This window comes from Rattus norvegicus, chromosome 10 (assembly GCF_036323735.1).
Source record: "Rattus norvegicus strain BN/NHsdMcwi chromosome 10, GRCr8, whole genome shotgun sequence".
Taxonomy (NCBI): Eukaryota; Metazoa; Chordata; class Mammalia; order Rodentia; family Muridae; genus Rattus; species Rattus norvegicus.
Genome location: NC_086028.1, coordinates 38,536,656 through 38,556,709, shown reverse-complemented (window position 1 = coordinate 38,556,709; position 20,054 = coordinate 38,536,656). Strand labels below are relative to the sequence as shown.

The following is a 20,054-nucleotide window of genomic DNA, read 5'->3' as shown; positions in this document are numbered from 1 at the left end:
AAGAGCAGTTCCTCAAGAAGAGACTTCCCAGTGCCCCTTCTGGTCTGCAGAAGGTCATTGTCCCTGCATGTCTATTGTATGTGTGTGCTTCCTTACTCCTAATGAAAGCCTTTCTTACCTGTTCATTCAGTCTTCTCCTGTTTACCTGTTGTGCTTGAGGTTTTCCTTACCTATAAGTTCTTTAACTGACAAGAAAATGAACCAGACCAAGACCCCTAGACAAAAACAGCACTAGCCATGCCACCAATTTACACACCTACACTTATCTGTGTTTGTATTTGATGATGAGGACCAAACCCTGGGTCTCATGTATCTCAAGTGCATGTTCTATCACTGAGCTTCACTCCTCCCCAAATATCTTCCATTTCATCCGTTTCTCTCTTCTACAGATGCCACACACAGTTCAGATAATCAGAAGTGCCACACGGTTTAGACAATCAAAAGTTCTTGCCTGTGTTGCTATCATGGCTTCCTAACCAGTAAACCTGCCTTCCTTCTTGTCAGTTGTAATGGTTAACACTGTAGGGGTGTTCTACACTGTTGCCTTTAATATCTATTAGGGGTTTCTACCCCAACTTCAGACCATGTAGCTCCCAAATAAAAGACACAGAGAGGGGTTGGGGATTTAGCTCAGTGGTAGAGCGCTTGCCTAGCAAGCGCAAGGCCCTGGGTTTGGTCCCCAGCTCCGAGAAAAAAAAAAAAAAAACACACATGAAAAGACACAGAGACCTTTAAATAAAGATAAGCTTTAAGCTGGGCAGATGTCAACCTTCTAAGCTGTCTCGTCTGCTTCCCCTGTCAAAATCCCCATAAATACTTGCATCCGTCCCATTTGTGCTGTTCCTGATTCATCAGGCCAGACCTCGTGGTCACATGTTCACGATCCACCTACCCCATGACAGCTTTCTTCTCCTCTCCTCGACCTCTCCTCCTTTGTCTCCTAGCTGAGACCCCCAACCCATGAACCCTTGCTCCTCTTGCTCTACCTTGCTCTCTTCTGCCCAGCCCAGGCTCTAGGCATCTTTATTAACCAATCAGGGGTAACTTGGGAGGCAAGGTTTACACAACAAAAGCTAGTGTGCATGGAAGATCGGGCAACCAGATCTTGGGGTACAGAATCTAACATTTGAGTATGTAGCAGCACCAGACTAAACCCAACAGTCAGTTCCTGGGCTCAAAAGCATTCCAGGAGTCTCTCAGCCAGGATAAAATTCACACACACAGGCAGACACACATTGGACTGTCTACAGGTGCTCCTCGGTGCTTTTCATCTCCTGCCAGCATGTATGACCTCTGCCCCAGGCCTTCTCACTTTGATTGCTGTGTTCCTGCCCCACCTCCCTTTTGTGACCCAAACATTCCAGGCACGTCCTCTGTCGTACACTCAGTTAACGCGCTGTTCTTTTGCTTGGCGCATTCCTTCAGGTCTTCGCCGGAGCCATTCCTTTTCTTCCTTGCCGCTCAGCTCGAGGCAGCACCTTCCAGAGCAGTGTTCCCTGGCCAGTCACTGTAAAGCAGCCACCAGCATATGCTTTCCACAGCAACCTCCTCTCTTGCTCATTCTTGACACTAGCTGCTGTGTGAGACCCCTGATGAGTCTTACCAGTGTCTTGTGTGCCTCCTATCTGGCAACTACAATGTGAGTGTTCAGAGAATGAATATTACATTTCTCGACCAATTCCCAGAGCTCATGTTTGCCATGTAGTAACCTACTCAGACCTTGCCTTTACCAGGAATAAGTTGCTCAGTGTTCCTGCTGTGTCTCTCCCACATAGTCACCAAACTTTGGGGAAACTCATCTTTCTTTTATGCATTTATTTGTCTTTGTCTTGTTTTGTTTCCCTGTGTGAAAAAGGACCCCAGTATAAGTCAGGGAGCGAGGAAGATGACATCTGCCCACCCTTTAGTGTGGAGAGATGAGAGGACAAGAGGGTAACCCTCATAAGGAGGAGCAGGGAAGGCCATTTAAGGCTTAGTGTCTGAAAAATGCTGAAGGAGTCTCGGGAGCCTCTGAGGAAGGCAGAGGTGGCCTTTTCAGTGAGGTCCTCTCCACTCAAGTGTCCAGAAGCACGGTCAGCAGCCACTCTACTTCTCTCTCTGGGTCACCTTCTTCCTTGTACAGATAAGAAAGCTACAAAGCTCAGAAGGCAGAGATCCACTTATGTGGGTTAAAAGTCAGCATTTCCAGCAGCCACTGACTGTATCAGCAAGGCCCTCTCAGGGAAAAGGTCCCCCTGGCCAGAACTACCCCTGGAGGCCATTCACCTTCCAGAGGCAATTCAATGAGATTAAAGATTTTGCCTGACTGGTCTGCTCCTGAGTTTACACAGAAGAGAGGCTTTTGACAAAACATTTATTCAAAGATACAGCCAACAAATCCATGCATACACAATTGTGGCTTCTCTTGCTTCAGGTCTCTGTGAACAATGCTATTGGCTTGAAGAAAATCTAGGCGCTTAGAAACTGACATCTCAAATCCTTGATGGGCTCAACTGGTGCAACTTGGGGGGTGCTTTGTCCAGGTGTGTCCTTAGGTCCTAGTCAATATGCTCAAACACTAGGGTGATCTCGATGTCTGAGTCAGTTCAGGAAGTATCATAGACATCCATTAGCCATACAACCACAACACTGGGATGCTCAAAGGCCTCCAGGCCTCTCAGTAAGACCACCTCACAAACTGTGCTCGTGGGAAAGCCCCTCCCAACTCCTCCTCGGAACTCTCACACTCTTGAGAGCCACAAAGTAGCCACTGTAGGGCTCTCTCTCCCTTATACACCATCCCGTAGGGCACCAACACCATTTTAGCCACTGGTTCCTATAGAGGTAACCATTCTCAGAGGAAGGAATCCTTATTCCTGGCCAAGGGTTGTAGAAGTGACCCTTTATCAGGGCCTGGGAGTCCGTTTCTGAGGTGCCACAGACTGGGGATCAGTCCTGGGCAGCTGGGTGCTATGGGTCAGATCATAAACACAGGTCTCTTTATTTTTTTAAAATAAGGTTTTTCCATGTTCAGCTGTTCTTGCAATGGCTGCGTTTCTCCTACCTCTGAGCCAGGGATATAGGCATGCATTCCCACTCTCTGAGAAACTGAATCTCCAACATTAGTATGGTTGACATCTTTCCCATTTATTCTAGAATATGATAGTCTGTCTTCAAAGGGGGATACTTCACATTTCAGGCAGCTGTAACCCAAAAGGAGTGAGCTCAAGTTATTACTGCTGTTAATAGTGTGGAATTATTTTCTTTCTTTATGTGTCTGTGGTTAAGTGTGGGTGCGTGTATGCATAGGGTATATGTATGTGTGTACATAGGGCATATGTGTGATGTGAGGTATATATGTGGTGTGTGTGTGTGTGTGTGTGTGTGTGTGTGTGTGTCCGCCGTGCACATGTGTGCACATAGGATGTATGGGGTGTGAGTTAAATGTCTGTTTGTATATACATACAGAGTGTGTGTATTCATGTATATGGCAAATGCATGTGAGTGTGGGTGCACCTGTGTATGTTCCCATGTGTTCACATGCAGGAATTCAGGTGTCTTCCAGTATTATTTTCTAATGTTTTGCCTTGAGATAAAATCTTTCACCAAACTTGGATCTCATCTTTATAGCTAGACTGTGTAGTTCCTGTGTTGTTTTAAAAACTAAATTCCAAACTTCGATTTTACCAACTGAAGACTCAGGAGCCAGACACTGTGGTAAAAGCCTAAATACCCTTCAACTCAAAGACAACCCCCTCCCCTTCTGTTTAATTATGTTCACTCCCTGTTAGCTGGTTCCTTGCTTTGCTTCTTGACCTATGATTGACTTTATTTAGCTCTTGGATTAAGAGGGTGTGCTAGGGCTGAGCACACCACAATTAGAAACAGATTCTTACAGTTCAAGATCTGGGTCTTCACCATGTGATAGTGAGAAAGCTAGACTGACTCCATGACAGGATTCAAATTGGCAGTTCAGGAGACTAGGCCTAAGAACTGGGCAAGTCCAGGCAAGCTCAGTCAAGTCAGTAACTAGGAAAAAAAAAAATCCCAGCTTCAGGCAGAAACTGCTCGGCCATCAGAAACTGTCCTCCACCTGGCCTGAGGCAAGGGCAATTGGTCTGCCACAGTTACTAGACCTCCCCAGCAGCAGTTTCCAACCCCCATTCCCCGATAATGGTTCTAGAATGTTCCTAGAGATGGAACAAGATAAAGGCCACCTACCCCAGAATTCCCCTACTATGCTTTAAATCAGGCCTGCAAGCTCGCTTGGTTGTCTCCATCTTGGAAAGGGATCCCCCAGCATGCTGCACTTCTGCAGAATAAAACACTCTTCACTTTTACTGTGTAAGTCTGGGATATCATTCTTCAGCGAATCATAGACACTTACAATAAATATTCTACAACACTCCTGGATCCTGAGAGTTCCTGGGATCCACCTGTCTCTGTTCCACCTCTCAGCACTGGGATTATAAGCATGTGTTGCCCTGCCCAGGTTTTACCTGGGTTTTGATAATCCAAATTCAGTCTCTCAAGCTTATGCAGCAAGAACTTTACCCACTGAGACATCTCCCTGGTCCATATTGTTGTTTTCAAGATTGAACACCTGTGGAATGCCGTAGAGTATGTACGGCATTCCCACTGACAACCAAGGGTCTCCTCCTCCATATCCTGCTAGCTCATAGCTGTTTTCTACCTAGAACATCAGATTCAGGGTAGTAGTACTTAGGATGTTGTCAGACGAGATGGAGAAACTTCCATTCCTCCAGTCTGATGTTCCTACCCAATGAAAATAACGTTTTACAGTTTTCTCAGTTATCTGAACAAAAAACTTAGTGATACTTTTTTTCTATTCTTTTTTTTCGGAGCTGGGGACCGAACCCAGGTCCTTGCGCTTGCTAGGCAAGTGCTCTACCACTGAGCCAAATCCCCAACCCCAAACTTGATATTTAATCTTGATTGGATTGAGAAGCCCTTAGGATGTTCATAAAGCATACCTCCTTTTGTATGGATCCCCATGCAGGATCTTATGCAGACTATAGATTGTGAGGGAGCTAGTACAATTAATGGAATTGTACTAGATTGTAATGGAATTGTACCAGTAACAGATTCAAAATTTGAATAGAGTAGAAGGAGTGACTTAGTTACAGTTTTACTGCTGTGAACAGACACCATGACCAATGTAAGCTTTATAAAGGACAACATTTAACTGGGGCTGGCTTACAGGTTCAGAGGTTCAGTCCATTATCATCAAGGCGGGAGCATGGCAGCATCCAGGCAGGCATAGTGCAGGAGGAGCTGAGTTCTACATCTTCATCTGAAGGAAGCCAGGAACAGACTGAGCATCCTCAGGCAGCTAGGAGGAGGGTCTCCAAGCCCACTCCACAGTGACACACTTCCTCCAACAAGACCACATCTTCTAATAGTGCCACTCTCTGGGCCAAGCATATGCAAACCATCACAAGGAGTTAGAGAAAATGGATCACAGGGGTGTGGTGGAGGTGCCCTTGAAGGGTGTGTCTTAGCACTGTCCCTGTCCTAGGACTCCTTTGCTTTCATAGTTGCAATGAAGTGAGTATCTTTACCACACACTCTCCATCATGATGTTCTGTCTAACCATAGCCCTTGAAACAATGGAGCCAGCTGGATCATAGACTGAAACTACCCAAGCCATGAGCTGTTGGATCTTTTGTGCTGTGCATTCAGAAGCTGAGTTCTGTTCCCCAGTCTATGCAACCTGATCTGGGGGCACAATATTGAACAATGTACTGTAAAGAATGCTGCCCCAATAGTTCCTGATTAGTTAACAGTCATAGGCTAGTGCCAATGACTGGGCGGGAGAGAGAGGAAGGCAGGAGTGGAGATCGAGGAGGAGGTCTCAGGTAGGGACCATGAGAGGAAGGAGAGAGGAGGTAGAAATAGGAGACTGCCATGAGGCAGGATGGACCATGAGGATGGACCATTATTACTGTGGATTTGGTCTAAAGCTTGTATTATGCGAATTGGATCCCCAAAATTGCATGAATATCCACATATAAGACGCTCAATTCCCCCGCCCCCCAGTTGGTTTTGATTGGTAAACAAAGTTGTCAGCAGCCAATGACTGGGCAGGAAGACTTTAGGATGCAGGGCAAGGGACCAAAGGAAGAAGAAAATATAGCCACCAGGCTGGGAAAGGGGTAAAGACCACCAGGCCTGAGAGGTGCAGAAGAGAGAGCCTAGCAATCGTCTAAGAGCCAGGGAAGAGAGGCTTCAGCCCCACTCACACTAGGTATAGGACAGCAAAGATGCAATATAAATTTTAGTAAGTAATAACTCAGGAATATTGGAGAGGAGGTGTTAGCCACATGGAAGTTTTGGAGTGACCCAACCATTGAGCCGTTTGAGGCATATTAAAATATAAGGCTGCGTGTATGTCTTTCATTCAGGAACCTAGAACATTGGGGTGGGTAGCAAGGAATTTCCTGCTACCACCACCACTAGGTGGATTAGAGAAGGGATTCATTGGCTACTGTGATACATGAGCATGTGGCCATAAGGAGTTCACATTGAAGACACACATGAATCAAAGCAAGACTCAATTGTCAAGTAAAGGGCATTTGTCTGGTTATTAATTTCCTAGCAGGATTAGAATAGCTCAGAACCTGCTCAGCACAGTGTCAGCAGCTTGTAAATTAAATTCCAGGTTTCTGCATCTTGTAATCGGGAGCTAGATGAGGAGTGGGACAAAAACTCAACATAAATTAACATCAACGATGAACCAAAATAAGCTTGTCCTTCTATAAGTTGTTTCCAGATGTATCTGTCACAGTCTTGACTACAACCAAAAAATATCACACACACACACACACACACACACACACACACACACACACACACACACAGGTTTCCCAGAAGTGAGATGCTAGATCATGTAGTAAATATAATTTCTTTTTTTTTTTTTAGGAACCTCATAATACCCATATTAACTTCCATTCCCTGCCCAGTACACACGAGTTCCTCTTCCTAGTACTTGTTCCTTTGGAGGCTTCCTCTTCCTCAAGCAAATAACTGCTGACAGCTCCAGTGCACACAACCAAGTCAATGGAGAATTCATGGCTTTCAATGTGCTCTTTTATTCTCAATGACTCAAAATAAAACTAATAAGCACAGCTGACATTTATTGCACACTCAATGTGTGCTATCATCATGGGAAATTAAAGGCTGGAAGACACTCAAACCTTCCTAAGCTCACAGGACAGAAATTGAAGTCAGCAGTTGGATTTTGGTTTTTTAACTTTTTTCTTTCTTTCTGCCTTTCTTCCTTTCTTCCTTCCTTCCTTCCTTCCTTCCTTCCTTCCTTCCTTCCTTCCTCCCTTCCTTTCTGTTTTCGTGTATAAATGTTCATGCATGTGTGTCTATGTGTGTGCACACACTCATGCATGTGTGCACTTTTATGTGTGCATGTGAAGGCCAGAGGTTGATATTGTGTGTCTTTCTCAATTGTTCTTCACCTTATTTTTTCAGACAGGGTCTTGTATTGAACCTGCAACTGGCTAATTGGTTAGTGTGGCTGGCCAGAGAGACCCAGGGATCCCCCCTTTGGCCTTCCTAGCACTGGGATTATAGGTACTTACTACTACATCCAGTTTTTTGTTTTGTTTCTGTTTTATTTAAACATAGGTTCTGGTGAACCAAATAAGATCATCAGGCTTGGACAAAGAACACTTTATCCATTGTCACCTACTTGTCTCCTGCGTGTAATAAAATACCCTAACCAAAGCAACTTGAGAAAGGGTTTATTTTGGCTCATAGTTTGAGTGCAGTCCACTGTGGTAGGGAACTAAGGATGGAAGAACTTGAGGAACCAGTTGGTCACTTCACATGCATAACCAAAAAGCAGAAAGAAAGAAATGATAGTACTCAGTCTCTGCCTGCCTCTGTCTGTCCCCTTCCCCTCGCCCTCCCTCTCCTTTTTATTGTCTATAGCCCCGGCCATAGGTCATGTAGTCAAGAGTTAAGCTGGGTCTTACCACCTCATCAGCCACGTCTATATAATCCCTTCCAAGCTTGCCCAGAGACTTATCTCCTAGGTGATTTTAGATCTTGTTGAGCTGACAACATTAAGCATTTCATGGGCTGAGTCATCGTCTGATCATTTCTGCCATAACCAGAGACTATGTTCTCAGTCATATACTGCACTACCTCTTATCTCAGAAACTATTAAAAAAGGTGTGTCTGTTTATCAGAAGTTTAACATCTGGACTGACTCAAATAGTCTGTGTGCTAGTTATCTATTATCTCAGAGCACAACATCCCCAAACCTGAAGCTTAAAATAGCAAATGTTTGTCAGCCTCGTGATTCTCAGTCTCCCAGATGACAAACGGCTACCTCTCTCAAGACTCTAAAGACACTGAAGCAGCACACCCAAGATACTCTGCAAGCCTCAGTAGGCAAAACACCCACACATATAAAGTAAAATGTTTTAAATTAAAATAAGTTTTATAACTGTTACCAGAAGCCTAACTCTGGGGATCTAAACAGACCAGATTCTACTAGATGTATCTTTTGGAGTCCAAACAGGAAAGAGAGAGACAGAGAGAGGAACATGCATGCACACACCCACACGGACATGCGCTCGGGGTGGGGAGTGGGGAGAGAGAGAGGAGTGATATCAAAACAGAAAGAGAAGTTATTTTCTCTGTGCCCAGCTTGGGAAGACAATGGATGTAGCCTCACCCTAAAAAACAAACAAACAAAGAAAAGCAACCCTATTCTGGGTATTAACAATAGCTCCAAGTTTATCGACAGAAAGGAGACAAAACCAACAGGGTGGGAAGAGGCAAGTGTATGCCTTGTGATCAGAGTGATGTGGTTGAACCTGGTCTGAGTTGGTTTTGAGGGTCCTGCTGGCATGAGAGAGTCATAGAAATAGTGATTGCTTGACTACTCACTTTGATTCCCAGCAACATGATTGACAGCAGGATTCATTATTCCTGGAATTTGAATTAAATTGGTGTGGTGGTTTGAAAAGGAACTCTTCTCTCCCATTGATTTTTGAATGTTTGGTCACCAGGGAGTAGCACTATTTGAAGGATTAAGAGGTGTGACCTTGTTGGAGAAAGTGTATCATTGAAAGTGGGGTTTGAGGTTTCAGTAGCCCATGCCAAGCCTAGAGTCTCCCTGCTGCTTGCGGCTCTCCATAAAACTCCCAGGTACTTCACCACCACCACGTCTGTGCATCCATGCTTACTGCCATGATGAAAATGGACCAACCCTCTGAAACTGTATGGAAGCGAGGGTAAATGCTTTCCTTTATAAGAGTTACTGAAAAGAAAATTATACGAATTCCAGGATTAGAAATATAAAAATTAAAAGAATAAACCCCAAAAGGCCACAGACCCAGGGCTAAGCCCTGCAGCCAAGACTAGCAGGCCATAAAGATAAAGGAGCACAGGAAACACTGTTCAGGCAGGACTGACAAGCCATAAAGAAAAGGAATGCAGGAACCAGCCTGAGTTAATGGGACTGATTCATGGGACGTCTGGCAGGAAGACATCTCCCCCCAGCTCACTCAGGGCCATCCTCCAGACCCTGATAAGCCCCTGACTTCTAACACGTACTCTTTCTGCTTTGTTCTCACTGCTATGTTTAAATGAGCCAATTGTATGTAACCACGCCAAAACCCCCTAGCCTTCTCTATATAACCCTCTGACTTTTGAGTTTCGGGGCCGACACCTCTGTCTCCTGCGCGGGATACGTGTCGGCCCGGAGATCTCTATAATAGGTCTCCGTAATAAACCTCGCCTTTGCTTATTACATCCAAAATGGTCTCTCTGTGTCTGGGGTCCGCGATTTCCCAAGACTTGAGTAAAGGTCTCTCTGCGTGGGATCTTTCATAATAATGGGGGCTCGTCCGGGATCTTCGCGACCACCCCAGACTCCGAAGACCCCTTGGAGGTGAGTTAGATGTTTGTCTGAGTGTTTCTGTGTGAGCGGCGCCGCATTTGTCAGTCTGTGTCTGTCTCTGTTTTGGTTCCACCGTGTGTGTGTGTGTGTGTATATGTGTGTCTTAATACTGGTCAGTGTTAAGAGGACAGATGGGTATTCCTGCCCTGTGGTAAGAGGGCAGATGTGTGTTCCTGCCTTGTGCTGAGAGGGTGGATGTGTATTCCTGCCCTGTGCTAGGAGGGTGGATGTGTGTTCCTGCCCTGTTCTAGGAGAGTGGATGTGTATCCCCACTCAGTGCAGCTGCCTTTGTGGTTCGTGAGGACCCTCTGGCTGCGGAAGGGGGGACGCCCCGGGCCCGCAAGGCTGCAGCCCCTGGAAGACGTTCCACGGGCGGAGAACAGTCGGGAGAGCCCGGCTATGGACAGTCAGGAGGACCTGACTCTGGTTTTCTGGAACAAAGGAGATGGAATGCTCCTTTTACCTAGGCGGGAGTGGACGAGGAATCCCACTCCGTCAGAGGTCGAGTTCGGCTGCCTATTTAAATATAGGCACGGACAAGTGTGCTTGGTCGTTAGGACAAGAGGACACTCTGGAATCCTGTTGGGAGGTGGAATCAGATGGTCCATCTCATCCCAAAAGCAGCTAAGGTTAAGCTGCAGTTTGGGCCACGTACTGAAGGTACCAGGCATCTGTGAAAGTTGGTTATAAGATGCTTTGTCTTGATATTGTTTGTCTGGCTTGTTTTCTGTGGTATTGTCAAGTGTCTTTTTGGCTTTTGTTTCGTTTTTAAATTTAGACTGACGACTGTGTTTGAAATCTTGGACTGACGACTGTGTTTAAAATCTTGGACTGACGACTGTGTTTGAAATCATGAAACTGTTTGCTTTGTTCGTCATAGAGTTTTACTTGGTCCTCTTGGTGCTTAAGTTAAGAGTTAAAAATAATTTGCTTGAGAAAAATTGTTTTCTGCCAGGGAGTTTTGTCTTTCTCTCTTGAGCCTCCTCCCCAAGGAGAGAGGCCCCTCCCTTTACTCCCCTTGATCAGCCTAGCTGCTGTTAACAGTTGTGTAAACAGACATTAACAAAAACCTTGAGGACAAAACCTCTCGTAAATAAAAAAGTTCCCCAGATTAGGCCGCCTGCTATAGAACAAATATAGTGAGTAGAAAACTTAATTTTATGGACCCCGCTCTAGTGGCGGTGTGTTGGTTGATAGCCAACGTTAAGTTTTTAAAACATAGTGTTTTATCTGTGCTTGTGCTCCCAGCACACAGTAGGGGGGAGTAAAATTAGCTGCGGAGCTGCTACAGCGAGCATGGGGACTTCTCAAGTCTCACCCAATTTTTCTGGCTCTTCAGGAGCTGTTTAAAAGTAAAAGGCTTAAGGTAAAAAGAAACACTATAGAGAGATTTCTTAGTGAATTACTACACCTTGGTTCGCCATCTCTGGGAATCTCACAGTAGACAGCTGAGATAAGCTAGAAAAGGATTTAAATTTTGCTTGAGAACAAGGAATCTTAAAGGCGGAGTTTCAGCCGGTTTGACACTTAGTGCGTAGCTGCCTAAAAGATCAGAAATGCTGTCAACAGGCTATAAAAAAGGGACAGGCTGTGTTAAAAATGCTACATAAAGAATAATCTAAAAAGGCTGCGAGTGAGGTGGGAGAGGACTCTAAGAAAAACAAGAACAAGAAAAGAATTTCTGCTTTTAGTGACCAGACCTTCAACTCTTGCTCACAGAAAGAGGGTGCTCATTAAGAGAAGTTCTTTAAGGAGCCTGCCTTATCTGCTGGCCCTATTCCAAGAGAGGAGCCAGTCTCCAGCATTAAATTACTTTTCTCACTGGTCATCATTAGCATGGAGAATGCCTTTGATCCTATCCCCACAGCAGCCAGTTCCTGCACCTGTGGTAGAAATGTCCCAGGTTGGGGGGCAGAGAAGCCCCTAAAATAGTTTCAAAGAATCTACAACAAACTGTAAAGAACTTTGTTTTGTTTTGCCAGTTTGAATTTAGAATTCAGGCTTTGGCTGTGGCCGAGGTCAGGATTAATGTTTTCTTTTCCATGGGCCTTTAGCCCACTGAGAAAGTTTGGTAAAGGGCTGCTACTGAGGTCCTGAAAGCCCCAGGTGAACTGGTTACAATTCTTTTGTCAGCTGCTTAGTATCTAACACCCAGGTTCTAACGTCTCTCCATCCTTTTGTTATTAGTTCTTACTAGAAGCCTAGTGTCCTTCAGAGGCTGGGTTTATTGAGAGACAGAGCCACTGAGCTGGCACTAAAGGAAGGTACTCCTTAAGAGAAAATCTAAGTCCGGAGAGACAACCTGTAACAGATAGACTGCCCCTCTGCTCACTTCTCTGTTTCACAGACACAAGGTCTTTTTGTCCCAAGAAAGCCTCCTGGCTTAGCTGTGTGACTAAATGCTATTTGCCCTCTTCAGTGGACCTCTATTCTCAAGATTCCCTTGTTTTCTCACCATCCCATTTGAGATGCTTGTTAGTAACTGTTACAGGTCTTCTTTACCACCGAGGAAAGACGAAATCCTACTAGAGGCCAGAAAAAATGTTCCAGACACGATGGAAGGCCCTCACTTCTGCCTGCTCTCTTCAAACGCCTAAAGGTAGGGAGTGCCAGGTCTGCTGCCAGGCTCCAAGGGTGGGTCTCTGAGGGGCTAGAAAATGCCCCACCAATCTGGCTAAGATAAAGAAAAGATATGAAGAAAAAGTTACAAAAATTTGAAGGGTTAAGTTAAGTTGCTGAGAGTTAGTGTAAGTTACAGAGAAAGTAAGGTTAAAAAAGAAAGAGGTAAAAAGAACAGAAAGCTAGGGAAGAAAAGAGACAAAAAAAAAAAGAAGTTAGAGAGCTAAAGAGAGATAAAAGACAAGAGAAGAACACATACTGGCCACAGTAGTTAGGGAACCTAGGAAGATAGTACCTGACAACAGAAGAGAATTCCTGACTAAAGATCAGTGTGCCTAATATGAAAAAAAAGGACATTGGGTCAGGGACTGCCCCAGAAAGAACAAGAGGGGACACTGGAGAGCCTCTTGGTGCTGGCTATACACAGAGATAGAAGAGAAGCCTGCCCAGTTGTTTTGTGGATACAGGGACCCAATGCTCTGTGCTCCTATGCTCCAGTGGGCCAATATCCAAAGACCTTGAGTGCAAGGAGCCACTGACAACGAACAATACTTATGGACTGCCCGAAGAACAGTGGACCTTGGCGTGGGCCGGGTAACCCACCCACTACTTCATGGTCATCCCTGACTGCCCCTATCCCTTGCTCATGAGAAAATTGCTCTCCAAATTGGCTTGCGTGGCTGAAATGGCTGGATGGGGCCATGTGTATACATATCTATAGACTGTGTATGTGGAGCTTAAGACCTGTCTCAGTGCACCAGTACCTGATGCTGGGAGATGAATGGCTTAGTGCTTTTCTGCTTGGAACACATCACTCCTGCCAGCCGGGCACTAACAATTATCACCCAATCCAGGACTTAAACTGTGATAGAGTGGCTGATAGAGTGTCCAAAGATGGGACCACTGGTCAGCTGCCATGGACTAGATTCTCCACCGGTTGGGGACAATCTGGTCACCTTGCTGCCCAATCCAGACCTGGAGCCACCACAGCACGAGTGTCAAACACTGACAGAAGCACATGGGTAGAGGAAAGACCTCTGCGACTGGCTGATTGACCCCTGCTGAAAGCCGAGGACCTTGTTCACAGACGGGAACAGTTCTCTTCATGAATGAAGGTCAGAGACAAGTGGGTGCTGCCATGGTGGACAACACAGTGTCATCTAGAATGGCTGAACCCCAACCCCCAGCACATCAGCACCACAGATGCCTTTGCCATCTCTTAGATGCCCTGATGAAGCCAACAACTGTGAGTACTATTCATTGCTCAGGATATCAGGAGGAAAGAGATTCAGTGACATGGGACAGTAACAAAACAGATAAAGTGGCTCAGGAAATGGCTATGCAGGAGCCTATCCTGGTTACAGACCTGCAAGAGACAGCCACTGAGAACTAGGATCGGACTAAGGGATGGCCTCACTTAGAAAAGCCCCAAATTGCTTAAAAGATAAAGGACAATGACACACTTGAGGGGAAGCTATACTCCCCAGAGAACAAAGAAAAGACTCACTTTGCCAAATAAAAAAATAGACTCATTTAAGAGATAAAAAATTTGTCCAAATAGTTAAGTGTATATAATAGACTTTAAGATTTTAGCCAGAGAGACAGTAAAAAGTATAAAATACGTCAATAAATAAATGCTTAACAAACAAACAGGACAAAGAGACCTAGAGAGTTTAACGAAAAGTCGAAGTGAACTTCACTGAGATAAAACCAGAAAAATATAATCTCCTAGTGCTTGTAGATACTTTTTCAGAAATAGACAGAAGCTTTCCTCACCAAACGAGAGACGGCCTCTGCAATCATCAAGAAGATACTGAAAGAAATCTTCCCCAGGTCTGGAATGCCCAAGGTAATCTGGTCAGACAACGGCCCTACTTTCGTTGCCAAGGTAAGCCAGGGTGTGGCCAAGTATTTAGAGGTCAATTAAAAATTACATTATATTTACAGACCTCAAAGTTCAGGACAGGTAGAGTAAATAAATAAAATTTTAAAAGAGATCCTGAACAGATTGACCATAGAGACTGGCACAGACTGGGTGACACTCCTTCCCTCTTGCTCTCTTCAGAGCAAGAAATATCCCTTCCAAATTCAGCCTTACCCCCTTTGAGATCTTATATGGGGCCTCAGCTCCCCTGACTGTATTAGATGATGTTACTGAACCAACATGTCATAGTGCCATAGTAATAATGATTTGTGTGCCAGGCTAAAAGACCTACAGGTGATACAGAAAGAAATCTGCTCACAGCTGACAGCAGCCTATGCCCTGGAGACCCCTGAGACATCCCATCAGTTCCAGGTCGGAAGCAGCTACACTGAGCCCAGACACTCGAGCCTCGCTGGAAAGGACCGTACCTGGTGCTGCTGACCACCCTGACAGCCGTCAATTCTCAGCCCTCACCAGCCGTGTACTAGCTGTTAGGGCTGAGAGCTGGGACCTAGAGGGAAATTCAGTCATGTTTGTCCTGGGTTCCATCGAGATAGGTGTGGAGATAGGCTTGATTTCTATTACAAATGATGTAACATTACATATGTTAATACTCCTAACACTTCTTGGGACTGTGCCTCAGGGATCACTACCTATATAAGTTTAGAAGTTCTGAAAGACAGTCATGACCTTGGTGTATAGGTTTAGATAGTGTCCAGATAGAATCCTGATGCCAAAGACTTTTTAGCTGACCTCCAAGAATACCTAACCTCCCTCTCAGAGGTAGTCCTTCAAAATAAGAAAAGATTAGACCTGATATTCCTTAAAGAAGGAGCCTGTGTGCTACACTGAAAAAATGTTGCTTATTCAAGAGTAATTAAGGACTCCATAAATAAACTTAAAAAAGGGTTAGACAAAGACAGACAGAAAAACACATAAGAGATGGTTTGAGAGCTAGTTTAGTAGATCTCCCTGGATGACTACCCTACTCTCTGCTACAGCTGGGCCATTATTAATAATTTTCTTGGTTTTAGTTTTTGGCTCCTGAGTGACAAACAGGTTAATTGCTTTTGTTAAAAACTGAGTGGGTGCTGTGCGGTTGATGGTTGTGAGACAACAGTACCAGTCAGTTAAGACAACTGGTGAGACCAAATAAGACTTGATATCAAAATTCTAAGATTAGAATTATTTAATAGGAGAAGACGGGAATGAAAAGAAAATTATACGAATTCCAGGATTAGAAATATAAAAATTAAAAGAATAAACCCCAAAAGGCCACAGACCCAGGGCTAAGCCCTGCAGCCAAGACTAGCAGGCCATAAAGATAAAGGAGCACAGGAAACACTGTTCAGGCAGGACTGACAAGCCATAAAGAAAAGGAATGCAGGAACCAGCCTGAGTTAATGGGACTGATTCATGGGACGTCTGGCAGGAAGACATCTCCCCCCAGCTCACTCAGGGCCATCCTCCAGACCCTGATAAGCCCCTGACTTCTAACACGTACTCTTTCTGCTTTGTTCTCACTGCTATGTTTAAATGAGCCAATTGTATGTAACCACGCCAAAACCCCCTAGCCTTCTCTATATAACCCTCTGACTTTTGAGTTTCGGGGCCGACACCTCTGTCTCCTGCGCGGGATACGTGTCGGCCCGGAGATCTCTATAATAGGTCTCCGTAATAAACCTCGCCTTTGCTTATTACATCCAAAATGGTCTCTCTGTGTCTGGGGTCCGCGATTTCCCAAGACTTGAGTAAAGGTCTCTCTGCGTGGGATCTTTCATTACCATGCTCTGCCAGCTAGTGCTGGTGAACACCTTCGATCCCTGCACTCAGGAGGCAGAGGCAAGTGGATCTCTGTGGGTTCAAGGCCAGCCTGTCCACAGATCAAGTTCCAAGACAGCCATGACTGCTACCCAGAGGAAACTCTGTCATCAAAAAGACAAAACAAAACAAATAAAACAAACAAACAAGAAATTACCATGGTCATGGTGTCTCTTTACAGCAATAGAACCTGAGACACATGGGAAGAAGTAATAACTGGAAACCCAGGAGCAGGTTACAAGGTCAAATAGAAACCACTAAGACAAGGAGACCAAAGGACAGTTTCAGAGGAACCCATGTCAGTGCCATCATTATCGCAATTTGCTTTAGCTGCAGACGCCATGGGGACACCAGAGGGAAGACACTTCCATAGGCTAACAGTATCAAGAGGCAGGGAAACAGAGACCACCGACTGCCATCTAGGAGGCCTGGCATCATAGCTGCTCCTGTTTGAATCCATTTAATCTAAGATTCTTTTGTATGTATGCATGTGTCTGCACAGGTACATGCATGTACTTGCATGTGTACGTGTGTGTAGTTTCCGGAGGTTAACCCTAGTGTCTTCCCTAGTTGTTTTCCATCTAAATTTTAATTTTTTAAAATTACATTTGTGTGTGTGTGTGTGTGTGTGTGCTGCCACTACACACGTGGAAGTCAGAGGGAAACACTTTTGAAAGACAATGCTCTCCTTCCACCACATGGATCCCAGAAATCAAACTCAGGTCACTGGACTGACAGCCAGTCCTTTACCCACCGAGCCATCCTGCAAATCCCAGCATTTTCTATTATAATATAAACTGGTATTGCTGTATGGTAAAATAAGATTTGTTTTTACCTTGTTTTCTCTGGACAGGAGTCAACAGTCTTTTCACAGAGGCTTCCTGTTATTCTGAAATGTTCAATAATATTTTAGAATACAAGACACTTGATTATTAACAAGAAGTTGTGCTTTCTTTCTTTGTAATGCCAAATGAGGAAGGTGTTAGCAAGAAGCAAATTCTCTTTTAAAGGCATAGCTACGCCATTGAGGAAAGAGAGAGACTGAATGGTCAAATGCAAGCAATGAACATTGCTTCTGAAGGGTCCCACCTTGAGGTCCAGGCAGGCCTGGAGCTCACTGTGTAGCCCAGGCTGATCCTCTCATTTAGGATCTTCTAGCCACTGTTCCAAACATGAGGATTATACATGTACCACAACACATGTGCCGGAAATGTTTCTATTTCCTTGTCTAAGAACCGAATGCTAGATTCCCACTTCTGTATTTTTGTTTTCAGTTTAGGACCTAGCAAGCATTGAATGCTATGGTGGTTGTATTGTTTTATTTTGTTCTGCTTTTAAAGCATATATAGGCCCTAGGTTCAGTCCCCAGGACTACAAACACAAACAAATGAAAATAAACAGTAAAAAGAGGAAAAAAACAAAATCTTTAAATGGCATTTTCACAAGGCAGGGATAGCTTGCGATATTTCAATCCTTAAATTCTTAAATTGTTAAATTCTGCCAAGCAGTGGGGGCACCTCTTTAATCTCAGCATTCAGAGGCAGGAGTTTGGTGTATCTCTGGGAGTTCAAGACCAGCCTAGTCTACTAGGGGAGATCAGGACAGCCAGGACTACACAGAGAAATACCACCTTAAAAAAAAAAAGTACCACCCAATAAAGTAACCACTAAGTAAATGCAGCTGCAAAGTATTTAAAGGTGCGCCTCACGAGGTTCCATTGAAACATGCTTTAAATACACATTGGACTCATTTAAATACACATTGGACACATTTCATACTCAGTATGAAAAACAGGATAAATGATTTTTAATAAGAATGACATATACTTCTAAATCTCCATATTAATTCTACCTTGCTTTCTCAGACATGAGTTAACACGTCTTTGACAGAAACTTGCAATTATTTTGAAATGTTTAATAATATTTTAGGATATGAGAAACTGGTTTGTTGAAATAATAATAATAAACCAAAATAATAATGTTCCTGATACATTAGGTTAAATATACTGTTACAGTTAATTGCATACTTTTTAAAGAAAAGCCTTTCTTACCAGACTGGGATCCAATCCAGGGCCTGGTGCATGTGAGGTAAGCACTCTCCCACTGAGCCACACCCCAGCGCTAACGGATAGGCAGCCCTGCCAGGGAGAACACAGGACAGCCACTTCCAACTCGACTTCACATGTCCCCGCACATGTGAATCTGTAACTATACTTCAAACTCTTAGTTCTTTATGCAAAATTTGAATCTGACCACGTAAAACTTTTAGTTACTAAATCTGGAAATTGTTGTTAATACAGTTGTGATAATGATTGTTGTCAACTTGACAGGGTCTAGAATCACCTAAGAGGGAAATCTCTAGGCATATCTGTGAGGAAGTTTCTAGATCAGGTTAGTTGAAGTGGGAAGAGTATCCCTAACAGTGGGTGGCATCCGGTCCATGGCCTGGGGTCCAGGACTAAATAAAGAGGAGAAGCAAGCTAAGCACCAGCATTTATCACTCCTGGCTTCCTGGCTGAGGATAGACTGTGACAAGCTGACTCCTGCCACCATGCCTTCCCAGAGTGACTGACTCCACCCTCTGACCAGGAGCCCAAACAAACCCTTTCTCCCTTAAGTTGCTTTTGTCTATGTAACGAGAAACGTTACTAACGGCTGCGGAAGCTGTTAATTGTAATTATAATGTATGCCTGCTGCACTGCACCTATTGTTCCTGCTGAGGAGGAAGGTGGATCACCTGAGGTCAAAGCTGTTGAGCAAGCCAGGGCAGTATAGCAAATCTCATCTCAAAAAAGTAAATATAAATAAAATTATAAATGTAACGTCTTATTTTATTAGATGGTGTTGCTTCAGAATCACACAGTTGCTAGGTTTTGATTTTTTGTTTTTGTTTTATTTTGCTTTATGCTTTTTATTGATAGGATATATTACTAGAGCAAAATAATGGGCTCCATGGTAAGGTCTTTTTTTTCTTGTTTGTTTGAGAGCCTGGAACTAGCTATATAAACCAGACTTGATTAAAGTCCTCTGCCACCAACTCTGGCAGTTTTTTGTTTTTGTTTTTGTTTTTGTTTTTCCTTTTTCTTTTTTTCGGAGCTGGGGACCGAACCCAGGGCCTTGCGCTTCCTAGGCAAGCGCTCTACCACTGAGCTAAATCCCCAACCCCTGTTTTTGTTTTTTTAATAAGTTGGCTCCTGTGTTAATTGTAAAAATTACAAATCTTGAGAGATTAACCCTAGTCTAATATCCTTAATCTTGAAGTTAAAATTTTACTGTTTCTTAAATCAAGAAACAACAAAATGACTCAAGAACATAAAATGTAGAGAGTCTGGGAATTAAAATTCGTTGCCCCCTTTCTCATCACCAGTCTCAAAATCCACCCCTTTTAAATAGTATTATATATAATGTATATAATTTATATATAATAAATTTATATGTATAATATATAATTTATATATATTTATATACTATATAATGTGTTATATAGTATATAACATATATATATATTACTATTATTTTATGTGTATGGGTGTTTTGCCTGCAAGTCTGTCTTGTCTATGCACCAAGCATATGATGCTGAGCCTATGAGCCTCCCTAGGGCTTTTAGGAACCAAGTCAAGGTCCTCTGGAGGAGCAATCTGGACTCTTAAATAAGAGTCTTATCTGAGCTATCTCTACAGCCACAAAAGATGCCACTCTTTCAAGAAAAATATGCTACAAAGGCTGTTGTCAATGAGACTTTCAGAGAGTCACTACATCTCTCTGA

The 20,054-nt window shown here is 43.9% G+C and overlaps 1 long non-coding RNA gene and 1 pseudogene across 1 annotated transcript; one reads left to right on the top strand and one right to left on the bottom strand.

Annotated features, from left to right (window-relative positions):
• Positions 1-829: 829 nt before the first annotated feature.
• Positions 830-4,612, bottom strand: Cdk4-ps2 (cyclin-dependent kinase 4, pseudogene 2; annotated as a pseudogene).
• A 4,678-nt stretch (positions 4,613-9,290) lies between these two features.
• On the top strand, positions 9,291-16,177 carry LOC134480792 (uncharacterized). The gene is made up of 2 exons (XR_010055614.1): positions 9,291-9,916; positions 14,747-16,177. It is a non-coding gene; the product is annotated as an uncharacterized LOC134480792 (long non-coding RNA).
• Positions 16,178-20,054: the final 3,877 nt, after the last annotated feature.